General features: G+C 39.2%; 1 non-coding gene across 1 annotated transcript; it reads left to right on the forward strand.

Moving 5' to 3' along the window:
• The first annotated feature begins 6,957 nt into the window (after window positions 1-6,957).
• LOC112768217 (small nucleolar RNA R71) lies at window positions 6,958-7,062 on the forward strand. The gene has a single exon (XR_003185654.1). It is a non-coding gene; the product is annotated as a small nucleolar RNA R71 (small nucleolar RNA).
• The last annotated feature ends 10,428 nt before the right edge of the window (window positions 7,063-17,490 follow it).

Genomic DNA, 17,490 nt, shown 5'->3' on the forward strand with positions numbered 1-17,490 from the left:
TTACAGTTCCTTGAGAGACGACCCGAGGTTTAAATACTTCGGTTATAAATTTTATTGGGTTTTGTTACTTGTGACAACCAAAGTTTTTGTACGAAAGGATTCTTTGTTGGTTTAGAAGCTATACCTACAACGTGATTATTTTTATAAAATTCTTTACTAGCAAGAATCTTATCGTCAGTTGTCAACACAAACTCAAAGCAAGGCGTCATCCAAAAGGCAAGGGTAGAAAACCCACACCACCACTCAAAGGAGGACGGACTGGGAAGTACCAAACCTCTAAAAAATCTACAAGGATTCCAAGGATAAAAAAGCAATGAAGGAACAACCTCCAAATATCAAATAACTTGTCAATGGTTTGATTGACGTATCAGCAAAATGCATCCTTCAGATTAAAACATTAAAAGACTCAAAGACTGCCTAAGTGACAGCCCCAGAGTTTATGGTGTTTGTTTTCTAAATTAAAAGTTGCTAAGAAGCAACCAAATGTCACAGAAAGGCATCCACAAAGACTTACAAAAACTAAACAAGTTCAACAAAATCCACAGGACGGACTGTACCAATACATAAACAAAACAAAGTTATAGTAACAAAATTACAAGGGATCCAAGTTCACCCCAGTAGAAGCATCCTTTGGAGGAGGAGGAGGCATGGTAGAGATCGGGGTGGCATTGACAACTGCTTCTGACCCGTTTAGAATCTCCACGTCCAGCTCGGGCTCAGGAGGGACCACCTCACCAGAAGGAGTCAAAGAGGCTGAAGCTACAGAAGCCTTGGCCGGTGGCGTGCGGGGACGACACTCATCATCATCATCTGGAGCAGGCACAATCTTGCCATCCTTTGATTCACCCGAAAACTGTCTCTCAACAATTTTTTTCTGGCAAGTGCACCGGATTGTCGTCAAGTAAAAACTCACTGTAGAGTGAGGTCAAATCCCACAGGGATCAATGTTAATTGGAGAATTATACTAGTTGAGCGAAATCAGATTTGGTTGAGAATTGCAGAATGTAAATTGGCTGGAAACTTAAATTGCAAGAAATTGAATGACAGAAATTAAATTGCGGGAAATTAAATGACAGAAGCTTAAATTGCAAGAATTTAAATGGGAATGGGGATTAAGCATGAAATTAAAGAAGCAGAATGTAAAAGAAATGATAGATCAGAGATGGGGAAGCTCATTGGGGTCAGGAGATGTGATAATTCTCCAGATCAAGTTCATTTTCATCTCTTCCTCAATCAATGCATTCATTGATCTCCTTGGCAATCTTAGGTAATTAGATCCCAATTCTTTGGCAATCTAATCTCTCTAAGAATGAACAATTGCCCAATTCCTTGATTTAAGTGCTCATGGGAAGAGATGAAGTTTGGTCACTGATTATACCACAAAAATTTATAGATCAAAGTATTGGTAGGATTACATGTCACTATATCCATCCAAACCCCAATCTAATCCAATGTGAGAAAGCAATTCTAGCATGATCTCCTCATTCTTTTTCCGAGGTTCCGAGGAGATCCAATTATGAATAGCTTCTTTCCCAGGACAACTATCCAATTGAATGAAGAACGAACGCTTTCTAGTAAAATCAAGAGAAAAGAAAGAAGAAGAAGAATGAAAACTAATAGTGATCCATTGAATTACACAGAGCTCCCTAACCCAATGAAAGGGATTTAGTTGTTCGTAGCTCTCAAAATGGAAAATAGAATTCAAAGATACATTGCAGAATTCAAAGAATTTCAGAAAAGTAAAATGAACCGAAAAGTAAAAGTGCAGTAAAAGTAATGAATTCCCAAAAGTCCTTTCTAACTTAAATTCTAAGCTATTTATACACTTTCTTCCATTGATCTTCAATATCTGAATTGGGCTTTTGGCCTTAATGGAATTAGGTTGAAATGGCTTCTAATTGGTTTCCTTTGCTGTTGAGAAGAGATCTGTTTGAATTACAAGTTCTGGTGCTTCAAGTTGGAGTCAACGTTTGAGGGCCAACGTTGACTCAAATGCCTTCCAAAAAAAAAAAAACAGATGAATCTGCTGTCATTGGCGTTTGACTCAACGTTGGAGGGCCAACGTTCTGCTATCCACGCGTACGCGTACACCACGCGTGCGTGTGAAGTCTATGATTTTGCTTCTTCACGCGTGCGCATACACCACGCTTACGCGTGCAGGCTGTGATTTTGCTAAGTCACGTGTGCACGTACAGCACCCTTACGCGCGCATTGCCATTATTCCCATCCACGCGTGCGCGTGCTATACGCGTATGCGTGGATGCTGAAAATCCCATTTCCAGATTTAAAAATATGTAGAAAAACGTTGGCCTCAGCGTTGGACTGGCAACGTTCCCTCCAACGTTGGCCAATCCACGCGTGCGCGTGCTTCACGCTTACGCATGAATTGCCTTTTTTCCAATCGACGCGTATGCGTCACTGACGTGTACGCGTGGATCCAAGTTTTTCAATTCCAAGTTCTGGGCTTGGCATCATAGACGTTGGAGGTAGCATTTGAGGTAACGTTGGACCTCCAACATTCATTTGGTGATGCGTACACGTGACCCACGCGTATGCATGGATGGTCAATTTTGACATTCCACACATGCGTGTGACTCACGCTTGCGCGTGGATATAGAAATTTTCCTCCTTCATGCGTACGTGTCATAGACGCGTACGCATCACTCAATAATTCTTTAGCTCCAGAATTGAACATTTTATCACAACGTTGGGGGTAACGTTAGCTACCTCAAACGTGAACACCAGCACATTATGCAGAGAATTGTTCTGCTCCCTTCCAACGTTTGAGGCAATATTGGTGGTCCAACTTGACCACCAACATTGCTTCTTCTTCATCTCTTCTATGCTCCTTCTTTAACTTCCTTCCATGTCTTCCTTCACCTGTCATCAACCAATACATACATCAAAGCCTTGCTAAAGTCATGAGAATTCTCATCATTCTTGGCATACAAGTATTTATAGTATAATTCTCATTAAATTGCATCAAATTAACCATACTTATATATATCTAGGTATGCATGAATTTCTACCCAAATTGCTTACTTATAACTCAAGAAAGTGCATAAAACCTATTAAAAACAAAGAAAAAGGCTAGTAAGACTAGCCTAAGATGCCCTAGCATCACAACACCAAACTTAAATCTTGCTTGTCCCTAAGCAAGTACTGAATTATTGAGAAGAAAGAATGAAACAGAAGGTGATGTTCTTATCAGCAAGTAATTATTTTTAGTTCATGGGGTTTTATGCAGAATATATTGCAGCTCACTTCTTATTGATCCTTAAGACTAGAATGTCTCCTTTAAGCATCAACTAACATACTGCTGTGACCTCTTATTATCCACTCATCCTTGGTAATTGCTTTTCTTTGTTTTTCTTTTCCTGTGAGCTTATTTATCACTTGTAGCTTAGTGTCATGTGTTGTAGCAGCTTTTTATCTTAATTTCACTCAACACATATTCACTTCAGACACTTGGCTCACAATTCTTAAGACATTAGTGCCCAGCACCTCTTTGGGTTACTAAATACCTTGTAGCTAGGTTGCTCTTGATAATGGACTTTTGGTTGATAATCCCGGGTTAGTTAACCCAAGTTACCAAGTGTTAAAGCACTCCATAGAACCTAATCATCCAAGCAGATCATAGTACAAAGACACCACAGGCATATGTCCTAAGGTCCAAGCTATTGGTGTCTAGCCTTATTCTTTTGATTTCTTCTATTTTTGGTTGCCACATTTGGCTTTTCTTTTTCTTTCTTTCTATTTGTTTTTCTTTCTTCCAAGGACCTTTATTTGATAAGATTCATAGAAAGCATGCTAGTTTATATTAAAAAGGGATATGGTCTATCCTTTTATATAAGTGAGCTACTACACAATCAAACATATATACCACCACTTACTATTATTTCACTTCTTGCTAAAAAGGAACTATTCTACTTCTGTTCAACCATTTCTTTTATCAAATTGAAAAGACTCTGGGGACAAACAAGCATTTAACACTAGTGAAAGTGAAAACACACACATCTAGGCTAGCATACTTATTGCAAAATTAAACACAATGGAATGCAAAATGACTTAAACTACAAATTGACTATTAACATGGCATATTCAGACTTCCAATTTACACATTCTAAAGTGGAATTAGTTAAGCAACAATAAAACCTCATGAAGTCTAGTTGCTTCCTCTCTGTTATCCCCATCTTTGGCTTTTGTGTCCTTCTTTTCATTATTAGCTGATGGTGTGTATTCCTTCCAAGAGATTGATTGAATTCCTGCAAGTTATTAGAAGTTGCTTGTTCCCCAAGCACTTGAAAATTAGTTAGCATGCATGTATGCTTGTGATTCTCTGATCCTAAGTTGGTGTGGGAACACCAAACTTAGTTCCTTGCCTACTTCTATATGCAGCAGAATAAATACATGCATGAAACATCAAGTACTTTTTATTAAGAAAGTAAACTATAAAATAGAAAACAACTATAAACTAGAAAATAAATTTTGAACTAGAAACTAAACAACAGTTAAGTAGTTTCTCTGATTGTTTAGAGCTGATAACTAGTTATGCTGAGGGTGCAATGTGTTCTTAATGAAATCTGTGGTGGGACACCAAACTTAGAATTACACATTTACCCTTAAATTCCTTTAGTGTGCAACACCAAACATAGCTCCTTGCAATACAGAGAATCTACTTGATTCTTTTTATTGAATTTAGCCGAGGAAAAATAACTACCTTTGGTTGGGTTGCCTCCCAACAAGCGCTCCTTTATCGTCACTAGCTTGACAGTCAACTTACTATTAGGGTGGATTGTAGTGCCTGAAATCCTCTCCTCTCACTGTGAAACTGTCCCCATTTGATTCTTTGATAATTTCCAAATGCTCCAGGGACAGGACCTTTCTGATTGTGAACACTTGAGGTAACTGAGATGGAATGGTTGGAAGATGTGGTGGAATTTGTGGATGGTGGATTGACATCACCTTGTCTCCAGGGGAGAAACCTTCTGTAGGAACCTTCTTGTTTCTCCATCGCATTGGTACTTTCTTCCCCATTTTCCTCTCTTTTTTAAGTAGTGCTTCAGAAGTTCTTGTGTTGGAGTGATCTTTATTGATTAATTCCCTTGGTTCCCATTTTTTAGCTCTTCCTCTAGTATCCTTGGTTGTTTCATCTCTTGAGCTTTTTGTTTATCCACCCATGAAAGCTCCAAAGGCTTGGCTGGTGGTTCATTGCTGTTCTCCTTCAAAGAGCTCTCAATATACTCTTCCTTTAATTTATTTCTCTCTTGCTCAGACTCATATATGGGCTTGAAGACATGGAAAGTGAGATGTTCATTATGTATTCTCAGGATTAATTCTCCTTGTTCAACATCTGTCAGTGCTCTAGCAGTGGCTAGAAATGGTCTACCTAGAATAATGGGATGGAGGTAACTTTCCTCCATGTCCAGAACAACAAAGTCAGTGGGGAGGAAGTAGTTTCCTACTTTCACTAATACATTTTCGACTACTCCTTTGGCCTGCTTCTAAGTTTTATCTGCCAATTGGATGATTACATTCGTGGATCTCAGCTCATTGATTTGTAACTTCTTCATAAGAGATAGAGGTATCACATTTATGCTAGCTCCTAGATCACAAAATCCTCTATTAATTTTTGTCTCTCCTATGGCACATGGAATATGAAAGCTCCCTGGATCTTTTTTCTTTATGAGTACATCCTTCTTGATGAGGGCACTACATTTCTTGTTCATTGTCACTGTTTGTCCCCCTTTTAAGGTTCCTTTCTTAGTCAGCAGCTCTTTCATGCACTTGATGTATGTAGGCATCTGTTGGAGAGTTTTGATAAAGTGGGTGTTGACACTGAGAGATACAAACATATCTAGGAATCTTGAATATGTCCTTTCTTTCTCACCTCTTTTGAGCCTCTGAGGAAATGGTGCCTTTGGCACATAAGGTTTCGAAATTTCCTCCTTTGTTGATTCTTTCCTTTGTACAGATCCAGTTCCTTGTTCCTTTTTCTCCAATTTGCACTGGCACTTCCTTGGATGTGCTCTATTGGTTTGTTGTATCTTCTTTCAGAATTTCTTCATTTGCAAGAGTAACTACCTTACACTCTTCCCATCTCACCTTCTTCAGTTTCCCTCTTGGATTTTTCTCAATGTCACTTGGGAAACTATCAGTGGACTTCGGAGTCTGTTGTGAAAGATGTCCTACCTGAGATTCGAGATTCTTAAGAACCTCCCCTCGACTTTTTACACTACCTCTCATTTCTTCCCTGAATTTTTTCATGTCTTCAGACTCCTTGCAAAGGTTTGCAAGCATAGCTTCCATTTTTGCCATTTTGTCCTCATCATATGGTGATGGTTGGTTAAAATTGGGGTGTTGAGAGTGGTTATTGTGGCTTTGGTATGGTGGCTGTGAATAAGTTTTTTGTGTGGTCTAGTATGGTTTTTGGTTGGAGTTTTGGTGAGTGGAGTTGTTATACTGGTTTGGATTATGGGATCTGTGGTCTTGGCCTTGGTTTTGTTGGTTTCCCCACCCAAAGTTTGGGTGGTACCTCCAACCAGAGTTGTAGGTTTTAAAATATGGATCATGAGCTTGCCTAGATGAATTTCCAAGGTAATTAGCTTCCTCCTAGTTAACTCCTTCTTTTGTGTCCAACTCTCCTTGAGATGATGGTTGAGTGTGGATGGCTGCAGCCTGATTCTTCTCTATTTACTTGGTCAATTCAGCCAGTTGCTTGGTGGTCATCTTATTCTGGGCCAGGATTGCATCCATATGGTTTAATTCCAAGACTCCCCTGTTGTTGCTCCTGTCCGAGGCATAAAAATACTCATTGTCAGCCACAGTCTCTATCACATCAATGGCTTCTTCAATGGTCTTCTTCTTGTTAAGGGAACCTCTAGATGAGTGGTCTATAGCTTTCTTTGATTCAAAATTCAGCCCTTCATAGAAGATATAAAGTTTCACCCACTCATTAAACATATTAGGGGGCATTTCCTTGTCAAATCTTTGAATCTCTCACAGGCTTCATAAATTGTCTCACCATTCTGCTGTCTGAATCTGCACTTTAGTTCTCAGCCTGTTTACTTTTTGTAGATGGTAGAACCTTATTAAGAATCTATTCACCACATCCTCCCAAGTTGTCAAGCTTTTTTTGGGAAAGGATGCTAGTCATTTTGATGCTTTGTCCCTCAAAGAAAATGGAAACAGTAGCAATCTATAGGTGTCAGGATGAACACTATTAGATTTAACTGTGTCACATATCCTTTGGAATTTAGTGAGATGCTCATTAGGGTCCTCTTGGGCACTTCCTCCTAAAGAACAGTTGTTCTGGACAAGAGTTATGAGCTGAGGCTTCAATTCGAAATTATTAGCATGGATAATTGGCTTTTGAATATTACTACCACAGTTTCCTGGGTTTGGATTGATCTATGATCCCAGAACTCTCCTTTCTTGTCCAGCAAGGTTGGCTGCACCTCTTCTAGTATGATTGTTCACCTCTCCTTCATGATGGTTTTCCATATCATCCTCCATTGTTATATCCAAGTCTTCCTCCTCTTCTTCTACACCAACAGCCCTCTTTCCTCTTGCTTCCCTCCTTAATCTCAAGAAGGTTCATTCCGGTTCACTATTAAATGAGGTTGAAACCTCTCTTCTACCTGTCATACAATGAACAAGTACAAGAAATAGCAATTGCAGAGCCCACTAAAATAGGGTATATTTAGCTTGGCTAGAGCAATTTATCAAATAGTTAGTGGGTTAGCTTGCTGGAAAGTAAAGTAGTAAAAGAAATTCAAAAGAAAAAACTAAAAATTGCAGAGAACAGAAATGAATAATCTGAAATTAAACTTCAATTAATCAAAGGAAAAAATGCTCAATCTAGTTATCCTCCAATTTAATAATTGTCAATAAAAAACCAATCCTCGGCAACGGGGCCATAAACTAGATTCACCCGAAAATTGTCTCTCAATAATTTCCTTCCGGCAAGTACACCGGATTGTCGTCAAGTAAATACTCACTGTAGAGTGAGGTCGAATCCCACAGGGATTGGTTGGTTGATCAATGTTAATTGGAGAATTATGCTAGTTGAGCGAAATCAGATTTGGTTGAGAATTGCAGAATGTAAATTGGCAAGAAACTTAAATTGCAAGAAATTAAATGACAGAAATTAAATTGCATGAAATTAAATGACAGAAGCTTAAATTGCAAGAATTTAAATGGGAATGGGGATTAAGCATGAAATTAAAGAAGCAGAATGTAAAAGAAATGGTAGATCAGAGACGGGGAAGCTCATTGGGGTCAAGAGATGTGATAATTCTCCGGATCAAGTTCATTTTCATCTCTTCCTCAATCAATGCATTCATTGATCTCCTTGGTAATCTTAGGTGATTAGATCCCAATTCCTTGGTAATCTAATCTCTCTAAGCATGAACAATTATCCAATTTCTTGATTTAAGTGCTCATGGGAAGAGATGAAGTTTGGTCACTGATAATAACACACAAATTCATAGATCAAAGTATTGGTAGGATTACATGTCACTATATCCATCCAAACCCCAATCTAATCCAATGTGAGAAAGCAATTGAAGCATGATCTCCTCATTTCTTTTCCAAGGTTCTGAGGAGATCCAATTATGAATAGCTTCTTTCCCAAGACAACTATCCAATTGAATGAAGAACGAACACTTTCTAGTAAAATTAGGAGAAAAAAAGAAGAAGAATAATGAAAACTAATATTGATCTATTGAATTACAAAGAGCTCCTTAACCCAATGAAAGGGGTTTAGTTGTTCATAGCTCTCAAAATGGAAAATGGAATTGAAAGATACGTTGCAGAATTTAAAGAATTTCAGAAAAGTAAAATGAACCAAAAAGTAAAAGTAACGAATTCCTAAAAGTCCTTTCTAACTTAAATTCTAAGCTATTTATACTCTTTCTTCCATTGATCTTCAATCTCTGAATTGGGCTTTTGGCCTTGATGGAATCGGGTTGAAATGGCTTCAAATTGGTTTCCTTTGCTGTTGAGAAGATATCTGTTTAAATTACAAGTTCTGGTGCTTCAAGTTGGAGTCAATGTTTGAGGGCCAACGTTGACTCAAACACCTTCCAAAAAAAAAACAGATGAATCTACTATCATTGGCGTTTGACTCAACATTGGAGGGCCAACGTTCTGCTATCCACGCGTACGCGTGCACCATGCGTGCGCGTTAAGTCTGTGAATTTGCTTCTTCACGCGTGCGCGTACACCACACTTACGCGTGTAGGCTGTGATTTTGCTTAGTCACGTGTGCGCGTACACCACGCTTACGCGTGCATTGCCATTTTTCCCATCCACGCGTGCGCGTGCTGTACGCGTACGCGTGGATGCCAAAAATCCCATTTTCCAGTTTTTAAAAACATGTAGAAAAGCGTTGGCCTCAGCGTTAGACTGGCAACGTTCCCTCCAACGTTGGCCAATCCACACATGCGCATGCTTCACACTTACGTGTGAATTTCCCTTTTTTCTATCGACGCGTACGCGTGGATTTAAGTTTTTCAATTCCAAATTCTGGGCTTGGCATCGCGGATGTTGGAGCCAGCGTTTGAGGTGATTTTGGACCTTGATAAACCCTAATTTTGTGGTTTATCTTGTGCTTATTTTGAGGGATTTTATCAACTTTTTTCACATTTATTCAATGAAATAGCATGGTTTTGTAATTCTCCCTTAAATTGTGCTTAAGTGAGAAAAAAAATTTTTTATGCCTTAGATTTGCCAATTTTAATTCACTTTAATTCCATTCGATGCCTTGATATGTTTTTTGAGTGATTTCAGGTTCATAAGGCAAGTATTGGATGGAAGAAGTGAGGAGAAAAGCATGCAAAGTGGGAGAACTCATGAAGAAATGAAGGAACCGCAAAGCTGTCAAGCCTGACCTCTTCGCACTCAATCAACCATAACTTGAGCTACAGAGGTCCAAATGAGGAGGTTTTAGTTGCGTTGGAAAGCTAACATCTGGGGCTTCAAAATGATATAAAATTTTCCATAGTTGCTTCGCGTTTAGAGATGTGCACATTTACTGTATGTGTGCACACCGATGGAGCAGCGTGATTCACTAAAGTGAAATCGTGGCCAGCGATTTGTAGAGCATTTTGGGCCCAATCCAACTCATTTCTAATGCTATTTCATGTAAAATTCAAGCTTGGGCAAAGGGGGGAGCACTTGTTTGTAGTATAGCATCATGTAGGTTAGTTTCTAGAGAGAGAAGCTACTTCTTCTCTCTAGAATTAGGGTTCTTAGGCTTAATTCCATCTTAGATCTAGGTTTTGATTATTGTTCTCATCTTGTTCTCTTTATAATTTCATGCTTTTACTCTTTCATTATCTTGATTTGTAATGTTAATTTCCCTTTCTTCTCTCTTTTGTGATGATGAACTCATGTTGGATTTGGATTTTCTTTTAATGAGATTTGATAGTTGATATTTCTTTATTGATGATTTGAGTTGTTGATTTACTTTTCTTGCCATTGGTAATTGGTAGATTTATAATTCTTGCACTTTTACTATGCTTTCCTTATACACCCACCAAGTGTTTGACAAAATGCTTGGATGGGCTTTAGAGTAGATTTTGAGCATTCTTAGCTTGGGAAGAGTAAGTGGGCAATCTTGAGTCATGAATACCCAATTTACATTGGTGATCTAGAGTTGTTAGTTAATATCATTTCCAATGACTCTAATCTCTTGCTAATTCAATTAGTGAGTTGATTAGGATTTTTGACTTGAGATTAACTAATCTTGTTTGACTTTCTCTAATGGAAGATAACTTACACCTTCTTCCAACATTGGGGATGACGAAATGAGATAAATTCTTGTTAAGTATTGTTATGATTAATGACTAGGATAGAAAGCCTACGATCTCAAACCTTGCCATGAATGTCTCTCTTTATTAATTGCTTTCTTTAATTGATCTCTTTACTTTTCTTGTCATTTATTTTATTGCCCCTTTAATCAACCAAATCCCTTGTTCTTCATAGCCAATAATTGACCATTTCATTGTAATTCCTTATGAGACGACCCGGAGTCTAAATACTTCGGTTAATTTTCATTGGATTTTGTATTTGTGACAAAACCAAATTTAATTTGATTCGAGGATTGACTATTGGTTTGGACTATACTAACAACGGAATTATTTTGTGGAATTCTGAACCGGTATAAAACCTCGCCTATCAGACCTCCAACGTTCATTTGGTAATGCGTACGCGTGACCCACGCGTACGCATGGATGGTCAATTTTTCCATTCCACGCGTGCGCGTGACTCACGCTTGCGCGTGGATATAGAAATTTTCTTCTTTCACACAAACGCGTCATAGACGCATACACGTCACTCAAAAATTCTTTAGCTCCAGAATTGAACATTTTATCACAACGTTGGGGGTGCCAACGTTACCCCAAACGTGAGCACCAGCACATTATGTAGAGAATTGTTCTGCTCCCTTCCAATGTTTGAGGCAATGTTGGTGGTCCAACTTGGCCACCAACGTTGCTTCTTCTTCATCTCTTCTATGCTCCTTCTTCAACTTCCTTCCATGCCTTCCTTCACCTGTCATCAACCAATACATGCATCAAATCCTTGCTAAAGTCATGAGAAATCGCATCATTCTTAGCATATAATTAATTATAGTATAATTCTCATAAAATTGCATCAAATTAACCATACTTGGATGAATCTAGGTATGCATGAATTTCTACCCAAATTGCTTACTTATAACTCAAGAAAGTGCATAAAATCTATTTAAAACAAAGAAAAAGGCTAGTAAAACTAGCCTAAGATACCCTGGCATCATCCTCCACTATATTATCCATGCTGAATAAGGAGAGATCGGCCTTGGGAGCAAGAACTCAGACCTGAGCCTTCAGGATCTCATACATGTCGGTCAGACTACTCACCATATGTCCCTGAAGCTCGGCATGATCATCTTGGGCAGATTGAAGCCTCTCCTTAGTTTCCAGCTAGCAACTTGCCGTAGGTTCGAGTATAGCTCTCCTTATACTTTTTGGCAGTCTCCTCGGCCAGGTTAGCAGCTGCCTCTGCCACAGTAGCACACTCCTTCTCTTTCTCTACATCAATCTCCAACTTAGCAACCCTAGTGTCCAGCTCATCCTTCAGACCCTTCACCCTATCAAATTCAGCTTTGGCTTCCTCCAGAAAGGCCTTGGTAGCATGGACCGGGGACTCCCGAACAACCCGAGATAAGGCCGCACTAACATTGGCCATCCGAATACTATTACTCGTTATAAAGTCAAGGTGGTGAAGGATCGAGACATCATCCAGAGGGACTTTACCATGTGGAGCAATCAATTCTGCGGCAAAGGCCACACCATCAAATTCTTTATCATCAAGATTATAAGTCCCAACAGTCTTTTGGTGCTTGGGAGGGGGACTAGCAGCAGCATGAGAAGAGGCAGCACTAGAGGTCGCCTGAAACGGATCAGACAGAACTGTCCGAACTTGCGGGGTCGGAATAATCTTCCTCAAACCATGAGACTTAGTAGTCAATTTCTTTAGAGGCAACTGTGCCAAAGACCTCTCCCTCGAAGTCTTCTGTGACAAGTTTTAGGCAGCCATTGGCTTCTTGGCTTTCTGAAAAGATTTCATAGAATCCGAAGATTTAACCATCTCTGAAAAAAAAGCCAGGAAAATAATTACACAGTAGAAAAAAAGACAAAGACCATGAATAGCAAAAGAAAACTACTTTTATAAAGAAAGAGGTCGGACACTACCTAGCTCGGCACGGAGGAGGGAAGGATCTCCTAGAAATCTCTTTCTATCCAGATGAAGAGGCTCCCCCCAATGCTCCTCTAAAACACCCAAAAAGGCTTGTTCCACTTCATCTAAACTTTCCGAAGGATACTTGAGAACTATTGTATTTTTTTGCCAACATAAAGGAAATGTTGGCTCATTATTTTCATCCAAAAAGAAAGGATGAGCACCCTCAACAGCTCGGACTTTAAAATAGTAGTTCTTAAAGTCACAGAAAGATTCGTCAAACATCGAAAACACTTTCTTCCCCTGGGTATCTCGAAAGGAAATCCAAGAAGCTTTCTTTTTAGCCACCCCGGGTTTGGTCAACACAAACAGGTAAAGAAAAAGGTTCAAGGTAGGTCGAACACCCAACTCTTGGCACAGTAACTAAAATATCTTCATGAAGGCCCAAGAGTTCGGATGAAGCTGTAAAGGGGCCACATTACAGTTCCATAGGAGCTCGATTTCAAATGGAGTGAAAGGAAGGGTAATACCAAACTGGCTGAAGAAGTAGTCGTAGGCATAAAAGAAAGGGCGCTCTTCCTGAGTCAAGGGAGGGAAACAAACCCTCTCCTCAGGGTCGGGCGACAACAGCTCATAATTCTTCTTGTCCTCTCTATTACTACACACCCTATGGAACCTCCTAAGTCTCTCACAGTACTCTGGATCGGCCACAGTAACACACATCAACACTATAGAGTCTAGCCAATTGGCCATGCCAGCAGGGACTTTGGTGGACATCTCGACAATATTCTTACGGGAACACATATAGCAACTACACCTACAGTAAGAAAAAAAGAAGAGGTCACTACCAAACAACTCGAACAGTAAGAGAATGATAAGAAACAATCAACAAGCATCAGATATGGCAACAAAAGGGAACCCCAGGACTCGCGAAGAATAGAGGATCAACACCAAAAGCCCAGGGGCACCCTTTAGAGGCAACAACAGAGCAGAATGCAGAAAAGGAAACGACGCAAAAGTCAGAGCCCTAACTCTCTCAAATAAAAGAAAATACAAGGAGGCAAACAGAAACCTAGGTACTGATGCACGGAAACTTGTCTCTCAACAAATTTCCTTTCGGCAAGTATACCGAATTGTCGTCAAGTAAAAACTCACAATAGAGTGAGGTCGAATCCCACAGGGATTGATTGGTCAAGCAACTTTAATCAGAGGAATGTTCTAGTTGAGCTACGCAGAAATTGAGTTGATATTTGTAGAATCATAAATGGCGGGAAAGTAAATAACAGAAAGTGTAAAAGCTGGAAATAAAGAGCAAAATGTAAATGGCAGAAAGTAAATTGTAGAATCTTAAATGGGAATTTGGGGAAATGAACATAAACGTAAATGGCAGAAAGTAAAAAGAATGGGTAAGATTAGAAGTGAGGGATTCATTGGGCTCAGGAGATGTTGTATTCTCCAGATCAAGTTTACTCTCATCTCTTCCTCAATCAATGCATTCATTGATCTCCTTGGCAATCTTAAGTGATTGGATTCCAATTCCTTGGCAACCCAATCTCTCAAATCTTGATCAATAGCCAATTCCTTTGTCTAATTTCTCATGAGAAGAAATGAAGTATGGTTACTGATTATACCACATGTATTCCCAAATCAAAGTGTTGGTAGGATTATATGTCACCATATCTATCTAAACCCCAATTTGGTCAAACATGAGAAAGCATTTCTAGCATGATCTCTCCATTCCTCTTCCAAGGTCCGAAGAGATCCAAGTATGAATAGCTTATTTTCCAAGACAACTACCCAATAGGATGAAGATTGAAAGCTTTCTAGTAAAATCAAGAGAAAAGAAAGAAGAAGAAGAATGAAAACTATTATAGATCCATCAAATTACAACAGAGCTCCCTAACCGAATGAAAGGGGTTTAGTTGTTCATAGCTCTGGGAATGGAAAGCGTAAATGAAAAGTACATTTTGAAAACTAAAACTAGAAGTTGCAGAGAAAGTAAAATATACAGGGTGTAGTTCTCCAAAATGCCAAAAGCTCTCCTTTACTAGTTCAAAACTATTCCTATATATACTACTCTTCTAATCTTCTAGTTGGCTTCTTCAAGTCTTGGATATGGGCCTTTGGATCTTTAGTTGAAGCAGTTACAATCTTCAGTGGGCTCAGCTCTGCTTGCAGAGAAAGTGTGAGTTAGGCATAGACGTTAGATAGGACGTTAGTGGTGTTAACGTTAAGTGAAAGTGTGGGTTCGAGACTGTTAGTGACGATCACCTTTTTGACTAACGTTCGAAGCCAAAATTGATTAACGTTAACTTCAACGTTAGTGGCACTAACGTGACCACTAACGTTGCCTCTTGGTCCTTCGCAAATGTTACTGGCATTCACCTTTTCCAATAACGTTGCTCATTGCCCCTTTTCCCCACATTAGAGTTCACGTTAGTATAGCTAACGTGACCTTTAACGCCCCTCCTTCCCACGTTAGAGTTCACGTTAATTAGATTAACGTGACCACTAACGTGGTGGTGATTGCCATATCCAACGTTAGTGACAAAGGTGAGTGTCACTAACGTTGGTCCATCAATTCCTCTTCCACGTTAGCTTCCACGTACGTAATTAACGTGGCAACTAACGTGGGCAATAGTGGCGTAATAGTGGCTTAATCCAACGTTAGTGACAAAGGTGAGTGTCACTAACGTTGGCAATTCCTTGTCCCTTCCACGTTAGAGTTCACGTTAATGTAATTAACGTGACTCTTAACGTGGCCAAGTGTGCCCCTTTTTCCAACGTTAGTGGTATTCACTTTTACCACTAATGTTGGAGCTTCACTTCTCTTCCACATTAGCTTCCACGTTAACGTAATTAACGTGGTAACTAAGGCGGGCTATAATGGCTTTCGAAGGCGTTATTGGCGATCACTTTTCTTATTAACGTTGCAAGCTGGCTCCCATTCCACGTTAGTGGTCACATTGATTAGACTAACGTGGCTACTAACGTGGTTCTTCCTTGCTTCCTTTGTCCTGAAATCAAGCAATTAAAGTGCATCAAAGCTCTATTCCAAGTCATGAGATCATGCATTATCCAATTTGTCATTAAATTCATGCATAATTCTCATGAAATCATGTAAAGTTCACAATGTTTGCTTGAATCAAGATGTAAGTGAATATCTACCCAAAACTTGCTTATTTGCTTAAGAAAATGCATGAAACTACCCTAAGCAAGTACTGAAACATAAGAATTATGCATGAAAGAACAAGAGGAACAAGTTCTTATTATAGAAGTAAAGCTCTTGGCTTATGGGATTTCATGCATAGCAACTTAGGTTCATTCCTTTACTGGTTTCCAAGTCCTTATCATGCTTTTGAAAACTTGCTTGGTTGCATCTTATGAGATCCTTATTCTTTGATCCTCCTCCTTTTCAGGGTTTATTGCATCCTTAGGCTAAGTGCTCTGTGAGGGGGCGACTCTTTAAAATAAACTTTCAGCCAACACTCCCGAACCAGTTGGTTCAAGGTGCTACGTGTTGAAACACCCCTAAGGACTTACTCCCTCAAGTCTCTCTCCCCCATACATGCACACCACAGGCACATGGTTTGTTATTTTCTTTCCTTGAAACCTTGGTGTCCAGCACCTCTTTGGGTTACTAAATGTTCTATAGCAAGGTTGCTCTTGATAGTGGATTTTCAGTTGATAATCCTGGGTTAGTTAACCCAAGTTACGAAGTGATGAAGCACTCCTAAGAACTTATTCATCCAAGCAGATCCTTGGTACAAGAGCACCACAGACACATCCCTCAAGATTCAAGCCCTTGGTACCTAGCCTTATTTTTTATTACTTTTCTTTCTTTTTCAAACTCTTATTGTTCTTTTCTTTTTCTTATTAGGATCTTGTTGTTTGGTTAATCTCATAGAATGTGTTTCAAGCATGTAATTCAGTGCATATGTGTCCTTATACCTTACAGGTGAACCAACTTAGCTAACCTATTACCACACCACAAACCTTGAGAACTTACTCCACAATATGACCCTCACTCTGGTTTTTCTTTTCATAACATTCTTTTTCATTAAATTCAAAGGGCAAGCATACAAGTAAGTAGGATGAAAATAAAAACAAGTAACTTGGACCAGCACACATGTGACAAAAGCACGGGAAACAAACATTAATTCTAGTGATCTAAACTAAAGAGTAACTATTAATCAGGGGCACATTCAAACATCCAAATTGAGCATTTCCAAGCATATGGAATCAAGTAACAATACAACCTTTTGGTGGTGCCTTCTAGCTATCCCTTTGTTGTCATCATCCATAGCTTTTGCATCCTTCTTTGCCTCCTTGGATGATGGTGCACTCTTTTTCCAAAAGATTGATTGAATTCCTGCAAAGTTATTGGAAGTTGCTTGTTCCCAAAGCACTTGAGAAATAGTTAGCATGCATATATGCTTGTGAATTTCTAAACTTAATCTGGTGTGTGAACACCAAACTTAGTTCCTTGCCTAATGCAACAGATTGAATACATGCAGAGAACCTCATGTGCTTTCATTAATAAAATGACTATGAACTAGAAACTGAACTATTGTTAAGTGGTTTCCCTGATTGGTTGGGGCTAGCAACTTGCCATTTGAGGAGGTGTAATGTGATTCTAACTGAAGTCTTTGGTGGAACACCAAACTTAGAATTACACATTCACTCTTGGATTGTTTTGGTGTGCAACACCAAACTTAGCTCCTCACAATACAGGAAAAACTATTTGTAACTTTTATTGAGATGATC

This window comes from Arachis hypogaea, chromosome 17 (assembly GCF_003086295.3).
Source record: "Arachis hypogaea cultivar Tifrunner chromosome 17, arahy.Tifrunner.gnm2.J5K5, whole genome shotgun sequence".
Lineage (NCBI taxonomy): Eukaryota > Viridiplantae > Streptophyta > Magnoliopsida > Fabales > Fabaceae > Arachis > Arachis hypogaea.